At 39.6% G+C, this 15,973-nt stretch overlaps 1 protein-coding gene across 13 annotated transcripts in view; it reads right to left on the minus strand.

Moving 5' to 3' along the window:
• Nucleotides 1–15,973, minus strand: part of AOPEP (aminopeptidase O (putative)) — a 365,070-nt gene that overhangs the window by 326,598 nt on the left and 22,499 nt on the right. For 10 of the 13 annotated variants that reach the window (XM_050945697.1, XM_050945698.1, XM_050945707.1 and 7 more), the window contains one exon: nt 5,573–5,682. The exons of the other annotated variants lie outside the window; for them this stretch is intronic. The gene's annotated coding sequence lies outside the window, so the exon portion shown is untranslated. The remainder of the gene's footprint in view (nt 1–5,572; nt 5,683–15,973) is intronic. 13 annotated transcript variants of the gene reach the window in all.

Genomic DNA, 15,973 nt, shown 5'->3' on the forward strand with positions numbered 1-15,973 from the left:
ACTGTATCAAAAAGCAAATAGACCTTCAGCTTGGAGAGAATCAAGCAAGTTTAAACAGAGATCATGAGCAGACCATACTGTTGTTCCATATCTCTGAGAACAAAGTGTGGAATGGAAAACATCTCTTGTGATATATTTTACAGATTTCTAGAAGACTTTTGACAGAATACACAGTAACGGTCTTTGGAAAATTATGGTATACTATGGAATACCAGCAAAAATTATAAAAATAATCAAGGATCTATATAATGCCAAATGTGCATTCAGAGACAGTGATAACATCAGCCAGTGGTTTCCAGTGGCAATTGGAGTAAGGCAAGGGTGTATTATGTCCCCACTATTGTTGCACTGGTCAAAGACTATGTCATGAGGAAAGTAACTGCTGAAGGCAATTGAGGAATTTTATGGTCAAAAGATAAAGCATAATAAGGATTACCTTGATTTTGCTGATGATACTGTCTTGCTTTGTTCAACACATGGCTTAATGGAAGAAAAGACCCAGCTTCTGGCAAATACAGCTACAGCAAGGGAAGACAAAATTACATGGCTATCCATGTCCCCAAAAGTGGACATCAGAGTGGATGAAAAGCACTAGAAGAAATAAGCTATTTTATCTATCTAAGGAGTGAGATGTGCCATGAAGGCAACACCATGCTAGATGTCAAAGTAGTAAACAATTTTCATAAACTGGAAAAAATTTGAAAAAGTACCGTAATATGATTAGCACTGACAAAAATACAAATTTTTAACAGTGGCATCATGTCTATCTCCATTTATGGAGCAGAGTCAGAAATTTACAACAGAAATTGATAAGAAGAGCCACTCATTCAAAAAAAAATGCCTTTAGAAGATCTTAAGACTCCATTGGAAAGTCTTTCTTGCAACATCAGAAATTCTAAGTAGAGCAAACAATCTAAAGCATCAAATATAGTAAGACAATGGACATATTTAGGACACATTTTAAGGATGCAACCAACTCAACTTCCATGGCAAGTGATAATATGGACACTACTGTGGGGCTGGAGCACAGACAGTTAGGCAAATCCCTGATCGAAGTTAATGGTATTGGACCAGGAATAAAATAACATGGTGCTTTCCCTTCTAAACAAGCTTTGTCGTCTACTTTCCTAGCATCAATGCTAGTAGTTTGAAATCCAGATTACCTTTATTTCCCTTTAATGTAACAGTGGTTGTCACTAAGAATTTTTTTAATAAGTTAAAATATCATTCCTTTTTATATCCTCCATGTGATTCATTAGAAATTAAGGGAATTGCATTCTTTAGAGAACAAATGCAAATCACAATTTTGTTTTCCACCGCTAGCACTGATTAGCCAGCAAAGACCTGGAGAAACAGCAAGTGGGAAAAGGAGTGAAAATATAGGTAAACTTTTTTTTGTGTGTGTGTGCTTCTTAGCAATCAGATTACCAGCTAGTGGAATGGTTTATCACATTTCTGACATTTTGTTTTTCTTCTTACTGTCTATAGTTGTTTATAAGCAGAGGGTGGGATTTGAAAAGAGGCTAAACTGTAAAACAAAAAAGGAACAATGAGATTTACGTCTGTTGAGTCAGAGTGCAAAAACAGTTAATACAATTATGACTACATTTAATGTGTGGCCATAAATAAATAAGAATCAGGGACCTCTCTTATCTCTCCATTAATCATCTACTAAGCCCCATCTCATCCCTATACCAATTCTCCTTCAGTTTTTAACTTCAGTCAGTCTACAGTCTAACCTGTCATCTACAATCATTAATTTATTTAGCCTTATTACTCACCTCATAGGAGTGTTTTGGTATGTAAAATTATTAAATGTGGAAAATGAGGCAAAGAAAGGTTTAGTGATCTGCCCAAAAATTGATCCTCAAAGCCAGCATCAGAACATTGGCCTTAGAGTTAGGAGTCCTAACTGCAAACAATACTCCATACCTTACATACCAAAGGCTTTGTTCTGAAAATGGTTAGAAAACAAAAATGCATGTACTGAAAAATCCAAGCAGTTATCATGAGCTCTCTCAAAAATATCACTGTTTTATATCTCAGGAACCATTCCAGTTAAATGACAGCTACTGCACTGCGTGCATCGACAGGGTGTGTACTTCAATAGGGCTTCCCACAGCTCTTCATGCAGCTTACTGCTCTTTATAGCTCAGCTACTGAAAAAAATTAAGGTGGCCTTCACATCATGCTGAAATCTTTTTTGAAGTTTGTGCTGCCTCGCTGGCATTCACAGAAAGTCCTAAGGCCAAATTCTCTACTGAGGTAAACTGGTGAAGCTCCGTCAACTTCAGTGGAGCTGTGCCAATTCACACCAGGTGAAAATATGATCAACAATGTACACTTAACAGTTCTGCACACTAGTCCTTCCTATAGAGTTTACATTTCACCCTGAGAGGAAGCTGTTCTAACTAAATGACCTCAAGTTCAGTCATTAGGAATTAATTTTTCCCAGATGTTCTCCAGAATCCTTTCCTTCAAACCCATAGCACTTCAGCAAGTGACATGGATTCCCACAGAGTTCCAAAGGAAATGCTGCAGGACCTATCACATTGGGTGATGGGGCACATCGGGCATCAGAGGACTAATTGTAAATGGCTAATTAAATCCCCTCCAATGGGAGTCTGCAGACAAACAAAATGAACAGGAACAACTCATGGTCATCTGGAGTTTGAGAATAATTAATCTATCACTACCAGGCTCTGTTCTGATGAGCCTTTTCAATCATGTTAAGATAACAGGATGGAGAAACACACCTTCTTTTTTGCCCATCAAGACAAGGCCCTAATGTTGCTATGTGAGATAGCCAAAACTCACTGAAACAAGGGTAGGATAGAAAAAATAAAAACCTTTCCAAATCATTAATTGAATGTTTCATTCACTCACTCACTTTGACAACCAATGAAAACCCTTGGAGCAAACAATCACTCATTATCTGCTGGCACACGTATCCCATCTCTTCATCGTAAGGCACTTTCGTTCGTTTCTGGGGTTATCACTTCACTTCAGCTGCCTAGGGATGCTTCTAATTGGCAAGTTGTTGATTTTCATTAGTTCTGTCAACCCAGTTCCACAAAGCAACTTAGGTATTGTGATGCTGAACATTGTGATGCCTAATTTTAGACACCCAGAAAAATCACAGGAACAACACTGCAATCCACAAAGCCCGAGTTAGACACTCCTTATGATGCAATCCACAAAACCACATGTGCTAGGTGGTGAGCCACGTAAGCTCACCAATGAGAGATGCCAAGGACAGGGATGTGTCCGAAACCCTTCTGCAAGGAACAGGCTGTCAACAGGATGGTGTGCTGCCTTCCCAGAGCCAAGACATGAGACTTCACTCTAAGATCAGATAAGCATCCTAAAGTTGACAGGCAAGAATCCATTGGGGATGGTTCATAATGACAATAATGACACTGCATCACTGGATACCTCACAGATAATAGATGACTTCAGCACGCTTCCAGATTCCCTGAAGAAGAATGTCCAAGCAATCTCTGAGATCCTTCCTATCCCACGAGCAAAGGAAGACAGAAGTCAGAAGGTGCTGCAAGTGAACCCGTAGCTGGATAAGTGGTGTAGGGTGGAGGATTTCGATTTGGTGGAACATTCTATGGAGAGAGGGGACTGTATAGTATGGATGGCCTCCCTCCACTACAGCAGAATGGGAACCGTTCTCCTTGGCGACAGGCTGCCTAGAGTAATCAGGAGGGTGATAAACGAACAACAAAAGGGGTGAGTAAAGAGATTAAAAAGAATAAGAACATCTAAAGTTAGTAAAAAAAAAAAAGAAAAGAAAAAAAAAGCCTCCAAAATGTAACATTTCTTTCACTAGGTTTAATAGTGTGTAATGCCCTGAATTAGCATGTACACCTCTATCCCGATATAACATGATCTGATATAACACGAATTCGGATATAACGCGGTAAAGCAGTGCTCGGGGGGGGGGGAGTGCTCCAGCAGATCAAGGCAAGTTCAATATAACACAGTTTCACCTATAGTGCAGTAAGATTTTTTGGCTCCCGAGGACAGTGTTATATCGAGGTAGACGTGTATCTTGTGGAATCATAGACTTTTAAGCCCAGAAAGGACTATTATGATAATCTAGTCTGATCTCCTTCATAACACATGGAATATCAAAAACAGAAATTCCATCATGTGGAACCTTAACATCTCAGAAAAGACTTCTCAATGAGGATTCAAATTATTCACTATTTGCTGATAAAAGTCACACTACCAAAAAATATCTCTTTTTTCAAAGGTGTTGACAGGAACAACAAAACAGGCATACGTCATGGTATAATTCAGCACTCTGAACCTTAACGTCCAAAAGATGGGGTACCAGCATGAATTCCTCTAAGCTTAATTACCAGCTTAGAACGTGTAGCGCTGCCACCAACCAGGAATATCAGTGCCTGGTACACTTTGGTCCCCCCAAGACCTTGCCCGGGGAACCCCAAGACCCAGACCCTCTGGATCTTACCACAAGGAAAGTAAACCCTTTCCCCCACCATTGCCTCTCCCAGGCTTCCCCTCCCTGGGATACCCTGGAAGATCACTGTGATTCAAACTCCTTGAATCTTAAAACAGAGAGGAAAATGCACCTCTCCCCCTCCTTCTCTCTTCCCCTCCCAGATTCTCCCTGAGAGAGACAGTAATCCTAACACAGAGAGAAATTAGCCTCTCTCTCCCCCTTCCCTCCTTTCTCCCCACCAATTCCCTGGTGGACCCAGACCCCGTCCCCTGGGGTCTCATCAGAATAGAAAAACAATCAGGTTCTTAAACAAGAAAAGCTTTTTAATTAAAGAAGGAAAAAAACAGTAAAAATTATCTTTGTAGATTTAAGATGGAATATGTTACAGGGTTTTTTAGCTATAGACACTGGGAATACCCTCCCAGCCTAAGTATTCAAGTACAAATTAAAATCCTTTCAGCAAAATACACATTTGAACTCCTTCCAACCAAATACACATTTGCAAATAAAGAAAAACCATAAGCCTAACTTGCTTTATCTACCTAATACTCACTATTCTGAACTTATAAGAGCCTGTATCAGAGAGATTGGAGAGAAACCTGGTTGCATGTCTGATCCCTCTGAGCCCCCAGAGAAAACAACCAAAAACTAACAACACACACACCAACTTCCTCCCTCAAGATTTGAAAGTATCCTGTCCCCTGATTGGTCCTCTGGTCAGGTGACAGCCAGGCTCACTGGACTTGTTAACCCTTTACAGGCAAAAGAGACATGAAGTACTTCTGTTAACTCCTACTATGTGTTTATGACAGCATATTATATAATATACGTAAAATCTTTGGATTCTGAATGAATTAAGACTGTAATCTCTAAATTATTAGATGCTGAAAATGCTTAAAGATAATTGTTCTTGAATTTACAACAAGCTCTAGGTTTTGTCCTAATACTTAAACTCTTATGATGTGTTAATTATCTCCACAGAGGTAATATACATGCAAACAAGTGTACAAATGTATCATCCTTGTGAAGCTTTCCTAGAATTACATTAAATTTACAAGAATTACATCAATTAAGTGTAACTGTTTGATTTCTAACTTTTATCTATTTATACTGAATATTTCTTTTCTTCAGTCAAAGGGTTCCACCAACAGTGGAATGCTGTCGTCCATTCCCATACTTCTATTTGTATATTTAATTATATCCATCTGAAAGAAACAACAACATTATTATATTAAGTCTAACCTAGGTATCAAGTATCAGAGGGTAGCCGTGTTAGTCTGGATCTGTAAAAGCAGCAAAGAATCCTGTGGCACCTTATAGACTGACATGCATCTGAGGAAGTGGGTATTCACCCACGAAAGCTCATGCTCCAAAACGTCTGTTAGTCTACAAGGTGCCACAGGATTCTTTGCTGCTTTAACCTAGGTAGTTCACTTCTGACTTGGTACAAATGTAATTCATTGTTTCCATGATTTATGAGATTATTTATGAAGTGAATCTTCCCAAATCTTTACCAGTCGCTCCATTCATAAATAATTTTAACATTTTTTATTTGTTACACATTTTAAACGGCCACAGCACTGATGGATTATTGTATATGGGCTTTAAAGATTTATCCTAAATTATATACTGTGTGACTGTAACAATTTAAAAAGGTGTCAAACAATAACTCTATTAGCATGAATAGTCATCTGTACGTATTTTACAAATCATGTGTATTCTTGCTAAAGATTGCGTGGGTGAGTTTTAGTTAATGAGAGTGATTTAGAACATGGCACTGTACCCAACTCATGCCAGCAGATACTACACAGTCTGTCTGAGCCAACAGCAGCTTTGGCAATGTGGCTCATTTGTAATTCACATCATCTCAGCTGTTCCAGTCCTGGGCTTCTCAGAAGGGACTGTCAGTTATGTAGAAGTGCACGATGGTACTGATTTGTCTATTTAAGAATTTTGACAAGGAACAGGTGCCCATCATGACTTTCTGGAACTTATATAAAAGGAACAAGTGCATCCTATACAGTGCTAAGCCATTCTCAGATAAGATCTTGTTTGTTTGTCATCAGTACCATATATGATCCATGGTTTCGAAGGATGCAGAGAGATCTAGCAATATCAACAAAGAATCTGATTTGCTGCTTAAGAGCAGAAGAAGGTAGTCCCTTAGTGCCATGAACAACAGGCAGTTTTCCTCAGGGCCATTTTGGTATCATTGCCAGGTCTGAAACATGACTGTGATATATATCTAGGATTTTGACAGATATTACTGGAGCTTGGGGTCTCAATAACTTTACCAAAGAAACTCAGATTGGAGAGTGGGTGGCATTCAGAGAGGCTGTTTTAAGGGTTGGCTTCTCCAAAGTCTGAGTACTGCATTCATTAGGATAACTGATAGTTTGCCTTTTTGAGGGAGTCACGGGTTATCTCAGTTATCAAGGGGACTAGGTGTTTCTCACTGGACTTCACTTCTCATGAAGGACAGGGGGTCAGTTTTAGAGATGCATGAAACACTTCTGCTTACCTTTAGCAAGCTGGTGCAGTTGTGTTTGAGAGGGACACAAAGGATTCAGTTGTGTCATATGCCCTTTTAGCTTTCTTTATGGCTGCTGAGTATATACTGTGACACAGTCAGACCTGACAGATCTAAAAGGGTGGTTGAAGGCAGGTATATCAGACTTAAAGCCCTTTTCCTATGAACGGAAAGAAGTTACCTCAGGTTAATTATGATCACCAGAGTCGAACACGTGATCTCTAAAAAACTGACCCCAGTTAGGAGAGAGAGGGGAGAGGAGGGATGAGAAGCAAGCTGCAAAACAGCTGTGTGCAACAAGGGGAAAGGGCTCCTCCCAGGTAAAGAGTTGTTTTTCTCTACAAGAGAAATCTTGTATTTATTTCTGTTTGGAGTGGGGACCTGAGTTCCCAACACAGTGTGGGTTAGAGAGTGTTGATGGCAATTGGTAGCAGCATAAGAGGAAGTACTCCAATGGGACTTAGGAAATTTGTCTGTTTGTTTAAAGAAACCTCGAGGCCAACCCTAGGGCCTGCTCTGTAAATAAAGCAACATTAAAAATTAAACTTCCTTATAGGACTGATTTTCTCCAGGTCCCAACACCAGAGGAGAGAAATGCTATGTTTTGCTATGATGAAAGAGTTGTGTTGCCACAATATGAAGTTGCATCTGGAGAATTTCATGGGTTGCCAAGTGGATCTGGCCCCATATGCACTTCACTCAACTGGTTTTTTTCTTCACTAGGTAGAGTTCATCAGAAAAATCACAGTAATTTACAGAGATGGTAGGAGGGAAGGGGCTTTGGGGAGCAATCAATGGCTTCAGTCAGTAGTTGGTTGTAGTGTTCTGCTAGTTTGTCAACTCCTTCCAAACATTTTCTAGAAGCTTCATTCACTGAAGTGGAAATGATTGATTCTTTTAATCTTTATCATGAGAAGGTGATGGTCTCTGCAAGAGGACAGATTGTTGTCCACTCTACCTGACCCAATGCCAAAGATGAGCTCTAGTGTACGTTCGGTTTTGTGGATGATGCTCAAGACAACTTGAGAAAAACCTATGGTAAGTAGGAAATAGTGAACTATGTTGTTAGATATATTGTCTATGTGGATGTTCAGATCTCTCAGGACAATGACTCTTGAGAAGTCCATTATGATGTTAAATAAGAGCTCTGTTATTTCTTCCAGGAATCTCACTGGCCTTCATTGGATTTCTCACCAGATTATCTGTACATCAAGGATATTCTTGTGTTTATTTCATCCCTGGATTCACATATTAGGACTGTACATTCAGATGACTTAATTTTCAAGCTGGGACTCTTCTTGCATTTGAGATCAAATGAGAAAGTATGGCCACATTGCCTTCTTGCCTCATGTATGATGCAGACAAAGACCCACCGGAGATAGTGAGGAGACCATCAAGCTAATCTTCACTTATGAGCTAACAAAAACAAAATTTGAGATTATGTGCCATATTCAATCCTGCACTAAACACAATCTTTCATTGGATTTCTACCCAGTTCAGAGCTGTACTTGGTCCAAGATCTACAGAGATGAAAGACCAGTAAATAATCCATTGTGACATCTAGACACCAAAAAGTGACATGTCTTGAGGTGATTTGGTATATATTATACACTAAGTATGCATGTGATAAAACCTGTTGACCCATTGTACTATCTTATTTTCAGTATAAAGATATATACTGTAACTAAGAACAATATTGATAGATATAAATTTACCATATGGGTGCTTATATACACTCACAATTTATCCTCACTGTACCACATGCCACCACAACATGATTTACTAATATTCAGATAGATCTAGAGAAAAAAGGCACACAGCCAGTCAGTCAATTAAAAACTGACACTTACATAACGGTTTGTACAGCTGCACTGCATCAAAATTTACAACACTTTTTCCCTCTGTAGTGCAGTCAACCATAACAAACGCTAACATGACACAATCCCACTCACAAATAAAAGTAAGGACTAACATTTTGAGTTGAACCTAGCATAGTCATCAAACAGCTTTGCAATTTATGATACTGAGTTGTTCCAGTATCAGAAAGAAATCAATAAAAAAGGAAAAGGGAAAGATTTTATGTAATACAAATAAAACAGGCTATCGCGCAGAGTGGTGAAAACTGTTCATTTCATTCATTGAGGATGACTGTACAAGTTGCTTACTGTTCCATTCACATTTACCAGTTTTAAGTTTTCTGGCCTTCACTCTCTTTCACTATTATACTGTAACTTTTGGTAAATAAGATTCCCATCTTTCCTATTTCAAAGTTTAATTCTCCTTCTAACTTTTATTACCAAACTAACATTCGCCTCACCCCAGCAAACATACACATACTTTAAGGCTATTTAAATATTTAGTTCAGGCAAATGTAAACAGTCAAATAAATGAAATCTACAGAACTACTTATCTAAAAGAGTCAAAGCCCCAAATTACTATCTAACATGACTTCAAATTATTAGACGTGGTGCAATAGGAATCTAATTTACTATATTTAATACGAAAATCCTTCAGAAGTATTAGATTTGTCAGTATTTTTCCACTCTATGTTGGATTGTAACTGAATCCTGCTACTTTAATTCCAGTGCTTTGCATGGTGTGGTCCTTTCCTAAATTAGACTTTAAGTTGTCATGTTACCACACATTTGCTGCCACTTGCTAACTAACATGTTTTAAAAGTCTAGTCTAGACAAGGCACCCTACCTTTAACATGTACTAAACTAGTCAAGTACTAACATCATACTTTTATTCCTAATCTAGATACATGCATGGCAAATATGGTATACAAGTGTGATAGTCTTTGCTCATGGGGAGCATTGCCTAGCAGTCAGAGCTTAGGCCCTTCAACCTGCAGAGGGGGTTTTTGGGCCTTCCCATTGCACTGGGCCTCATGAAGGTGATACAAGGGTCTGATGCCCAGAAGCACATTAAGGCTGCCTTTCCTAGGCCACTTCCTACCACTCAGCTGTTGTCCAAAGTTCATAGTCTACCCAAGGAGGCTGTGAAGGGGGTCAGCTCACCGCTTAGCATCTCTTCGCAGCCAGGCAAGCACAGTAGCTCTCTCTCTCTCTTGAGGAGGCAGGTGCCTCCTCTTGTGTCTTGGCCCTCTGGCCAGGTCAGTCCCAAGTCTCTCCCCTTCCAAGATACAGGAGCTGCAAGCTAGAAGTCTTTTCTCTTCCCTGATCTGTTCATAAGGATGCTCTTCTGCTACTTTTCAACTCCTCTTCCAGTCTGTGCATCTTTTGAAAGTGTGGTGGGGCCAAGCTAGCTGAGCCCAAAGCAGTTCAACGGCTTGCTGTGGGGTTTGTATACCCCATCACAACAGGGTACACATGTAGTAATCAGAGACCTCTTTTAGTATCACTTGAGCTGCTGGAAAAGGGCAATAGCTGTCATAGCATTGCATTAATTTCTACATATTGATACTGCAATAGCACATAAAGGATCTGAGCCCCATTTTGCTAGGTGTTCTACAAACAATACAAAGACACAGTCTTTGATCCAAAGATCTTGCCATAAATACAAGTGATATACAACATCATCTGGGGGAGAGAGACACAAACATATCACTTGCATATATGTGCAGCGAGGAGGTGCAGCCTCCCACCCTGTCAGAAGGGGAGAGATCTGAAATCACTCCCTGGTGGGCAGAACTAGGCCATGTATGGCCATCCAACCGGAAGCAGAGTGGTGGGACAGGAAGTGGGATTATAAAAGACCAGCCTCCTAGCTCAGTAGTGGGAGAACTGTCAGAGGAGTAGGACGTCTCAGAATAAGGTTAGGCTAGGGTTCTGGTTTGAATTCTGGTAAAACAGGTTATCATCACATGCTTAAATCAATAATATGGATCAAATTCAGTCCTCGTGTAATTAGATGCAACTCCTACTGACGTCAGTTGAAAGCTCCAAATATCTGCTTACATCCAGTCTGAATCTGGTCTTGTAGCCGTCACAGCATTGAGTTTTCAGCCGAGAATACCCCTGTACGATCCTAAGAACCAGTTTGACACATAGTCATTCAAAGCTCCCAATACCACGTGTATTAACTTTTATGATATACAAAAAATAAATGTCATAATGCTAAGCCGAAGTGTTGATGGTGTCCACTTGCTGTAATGTGTACTCTCTTATTCATATGTTTTTTCCTATAAGCAATGACATTGTGATAAGTTCATTATTTTCCTTTTTCATGTAAACTAAACTTCTCCAAAATAAGCATTGTAGATGGAATGAAACAACTCCTTCATTAATCTATGACATTGCTGATGTGAATGTAAGCAGAGGCTCTGGAGGATAAAGAAGCACAGGGATAAAAACTGTTACCCCACTATAACTCCATTAACCTGTCACATACTTTCTTCTGTATTTCCTTTCCTGTCATTATTGATGAGTTGCGAGGTGTTTCTGTGTAAACAGAAGATATCTGTCTCCTCTCTGCTCATCATATCTGATTTTGGGAGCATCAAAATCTAGGCTTTGCATGCCCCATCTTTTCCTCATATGGAATGACACTCATGAGAAAGGAAAAGTTACTGAAAAAAGCTGGGGCATTTTTTTTATTTTTTTTTGGTCACATTTTCCCATCAGTTTCACAGGGATGGAGATTTCCTGGCAGGGGAAATGGTGGGGCTGCATCAGTTGGGGACAGCCAGGAAGCACAGACCTGTGTCATGTTATGGTTCCTCCACCAGACCTACAAAGCAGTTTTCTTTCCAGATGCTCCCCCAACACATCTGGTGGCATAGTTAGCTACTTTGCCCCCCAATACTATCCTTTGTATGGAGAATTAATGCTAGTCTGCACCACATTAACTTCTCCAGTTAATTAATACAGACCATTATGTCATAGTGGACTTTAGATACCTTCACAGGGAGCATGCGGTTTAACTGGATGCTTGTCCACTAGATACCTGCATTTACTCACCGAACCCCCTAACATACACATGTGATGCCATATTGTGAACCCCTTATTCCCACTAGGGAGTTGTTTGTACTGATGTCAATGTGATTATTCCTGCAAGTAACTGCTCACTATTGGGAATAAAGGCTTCACAGCCTGGTCAACAGACAGATGCATCTCGCAAAGCTGCCACTCCCTTTGTTTTGCCCCCATTCAGCTCTCTTTTTTATATATTATAGCTACCTTCCACTGATGTGAAGGAAGCATTGTGGCTTATATCGCAGTTATATATATGCCACTGATTTTGTTTTTACACATTTAATCATATGACCTTATTTTTGTGCCTTTGAACTTCCTTTCTCTTATTGACCCTGTAGTCTATTTTTCATCTGGCTCCATCATTTATTTATTTTGTTTTTGTTCTTTTAATTGCTAATGACAGGGAAAGGAATATAGAAAAAGTACACACTTCACGAGATTTGGTTAATAAAACTGTCTGGAAAGCTTACCTGAGAGTTGCAATGGATTTTGAAAAGGATTTCTGAAAAAAATTTAGTCTTTTGCCCATTCCTGGAGATGTAATTGGCAGACACTGTTTGAATAAGAAATATCTGAATGCCAATTATAATTCAAAGAGGTAATGATGAATTGGTCTCTCTTAGCTATCATTTTCTTGTTTCACTGCTTATAGGAAGTACACTTCTTGCTCGGCACATGCTTATTATTTCTGATCAACTGCAGCAAGAACGCAATGGGGTCTTGGAGACAGAGCTCTGAACACTGTCAAACTGGCATGTTAAGCAGCTGCACAAGAGGGCTGCAGATAAATGTTTTCACTAGAGAATGATTCAGTTACTCATCCTGTGGTGAGCAATGCTGATGTGAAGTAAACTTGATTTTAATTCTTAATTTTTAACCCTTCTACTTCACTCTTACATAAAGACCATTGCAGAGGGAATACAAGTATAAAACAAGGTACCCTATTAGGGGTTAAATGGGTTACAGAACAGAGATAAGTGATCATTCTGAATATCACTTAACTGCTTTACTGTAAAAATGAAGGCAATATTTGCACAGAGATTTACCATAGCTCTTTAAAATTTTATGACTGACTAAGCAGTCCCTTTTATGCATTCCCAGGATTAACTGATCAGCTATGGGGATGTTCTTAGCATTTCATATCCTGACCTTTTGACTTTCATAATTGTATAAGAATAAAGAAAACTGGCATTTGCACAATAACATGTGCAATAATTGTTGCCTCCATTATTCTTCCTTTTTAATTTTACTGAAAGATTAAATGTGAAACTGGCTGCTCAGGGATATGGTCAATCATGCTATGAACTATAGATTTTCTGTTACTAGAGAATGTGAATAGAGATTTTTGCCACTAATTTACTGTCCTGACTTTCATTTAGGAATGTAAAGTTAAACAAACAAAATCTAAGCCTCCCCCCACCAATTTTTTTTTTAAGTCTATAACTGTTCCATTACTAATCATTCTACTCTAGTATTTGGGTTCTTATACCAATCCCATAACTGTGGTACCCATAAACCACTGCACTCTAATACAGAAATTTCAGAAGTAAGTGATTTTGAAACCTTCAGTGTTATATGCTCTTGATTTTGGGGGTGAGGGGGAAAGCAGTCTTAACGTTTGCACATAAGAAAAAAATTGCAGTGTCTATAGAAGATCTTCAAACATAATATTTTGGATTTGTAAATTACACATTAATCTGTCACAGATAATGTTAGCTGCCATCTCCATGTAGTCTTTGTCCTTTTTATGTAATTAACAAGCATAGAAACATCAGATGTTAACTCTTTCCTAGTTGGTTCTTCAGCACAGGTGCAGGGAAAACCAACCAACATTTCAGTTCATTTTGTTTCACTGAAATCAATGGACAATTAAAAGTTCAAGAAAAATGAAGATGTTAAAATAACATCTCTTAACCCTCCAGAGTTCTACTCTCTGTTTCTATGCACAGTCTATTTGCTTACTTTTCTAAGTAAAATGAGTTTTCACTGCTTTTTATTCTTAGCACTGCACACAATTCTGCTCTGGGCAAATGAGCTGGAATCTTTTTTGGCATTTACAATTCACAGAATTGTTAACTAAGTTCCAGTTGTGGAATCTTGATCATTGGTGATGATCCAGAATTAAAAAGAATCCAGATTCCAGGTTGAAATTTCCAGGGTAGATAGTTTAAAAATATTTTTTGAAACAGAATCAAGAGAAAACTGGAAACCCAGAATACTTTTTTTTTTTTTTAAATGCTGTGTTACTTTTCAGACTACAGCTGTAATTTCAGGCTTATGTTGCCTGGTACATTTAACAGAACAGCTCTTTAATCATCAATCAAAGTCATGGCATGTCAGTAGCAAGGCTGCAATTAATAAACAATTCCACTAATGGATATTTGGGAGGTAGATAGAAGGCGGGTAGGCCACCCAAATAGCATGGAGAAGTTGAATATCATTAGAGGGCATAAATTAGGTATTTTTTCCACAAACCACTTGCTTCTCCAACTTTGTCTAAAAGTGCTCTGCAGTTCTCTCTGAGTCACAAGAGAACACTAGCCACGTAGGTTGGCTGAATAGAAAGCGTTCCTACTATTTATGCATTTTCCTTTTGTCTCTGTGCTTTATTTTCCTACTCCTTGAAGACCTCCTCTCAGGCACAATTCTTTCATTCCAGTTTGCAGGGAAACTGGAGAGACAGAACCATTTTGTGACCCAGCCTATAAAGTAATTCTCCAACCTAACATTACTGTGCAGCATCCCTGAAAGGAGTAAGCAGGTACTGCATGCTCACTACTTCCCATCCAAGCAAGTGGGCAAGGAGTGGTTGGAATGAAGACTCCACCCCTAACCATGCCAGCCTGCACTGCTGAGATGGCACACATCAGGTTACTTATTCCTGACATATTGTCTCTCTGAGGAATCTTCCTCTTCTGCTCCTGGAGCAGTGAAGCTATGCACCACTCATTACAGAAGGCAGACTGTTAAAGCATAAACCAGCTCATAAGTAGCAGTTAAGGTGAAATTTTTCCAAGGACGGAACATTATGCTTGCAAAAACATATATAGCCTCTGCTTCTGCAAGAACCTGCATTTGCACATAAGAATAGACAATATGTGCAAACTGACATTTATGCATGTAATTTCTCATCTGCATATTAAAAAGGGCCTACTTGTGCACGCTAAGGTGCATGCACATGCAAGCTAGTGAACAGGGGACTGCAAACAGGGAAGTTTAAGAGGGGGAGAATGAGATCCCCTTGCTGAATGAACAAGATGCAAGTAGTAATCTTGGGGTGAGTGAGTTTGTTTGGCTGTTTGTGTTTTTCTTTCTCTTTGAGGTTATTTAAAGTTACAGGGTCAGTTGGGATTGTGTGTTTGCGGACTGTTTGAGCCTTTGTTCCCTAGGTCATCCTTGATCAGCCTCAATCAGCCTTGTGATCACCCTCCTTCTGTGTGATTGAACAAGAGGATAGGACCGACCTAGGAGAAAAGGCCTTAAAAGCCATAGGCTAAGCCACCAAGGGGACTGTGCGAACAGGGGACCGCAAACAGGGGAGTTTGTAAGAGACAATAGTAATATAATTGCTATGGTTATGAAGGGCTACATTGCCAGTACCCACACTGCTCCTGTCTCCTCCACCTGCATCCAGACCACGAACTTGACCATGGATACCCTACCCAGATCCTGCGGTAGATTTGCAAAGACTGTGGTCTGCATTTTCCATTCAGAAAGCCAGACTGAGGGGACTATCCATGGTGAAAGGTGTATGCTGGTGGAATCTCTCAGGAAGCAGGCGGTAGAGCTACAGGAGGATGTGGCTAGGCTGAGGAGCATCCGTTTCCATGAGGAATTTATTGACAGTATTTATATGGAGACATCCAAGGCTGAGGAAACTATCCATCTAGAGAGGACTGCTGTCATGCCACTGAAGGAGGAGGATATGGCTCTGTCACAGGGAGGACAATGGCTGCTGGTTACTTCTGGCAGCAGGCAGTGCTCCACCCCTACTACCGATCCACCCACCATAGTGATGAACCACCGTTG

The sequence above is a fragment of the Gopherus flavomarginatus genome, chromosome 3, assembly GCF_025201925.1.
Source record: "Gopherus flavomarginatus isolate rGopFla2 chromosome 3, rGopFla2.mat.asm, whole genome shotgun sequence".
NCBI lineage: Eukaryota > Metazoa > Chordata > Testudines > Testudinidae > Gopherus > Gopherus flavomarginatus.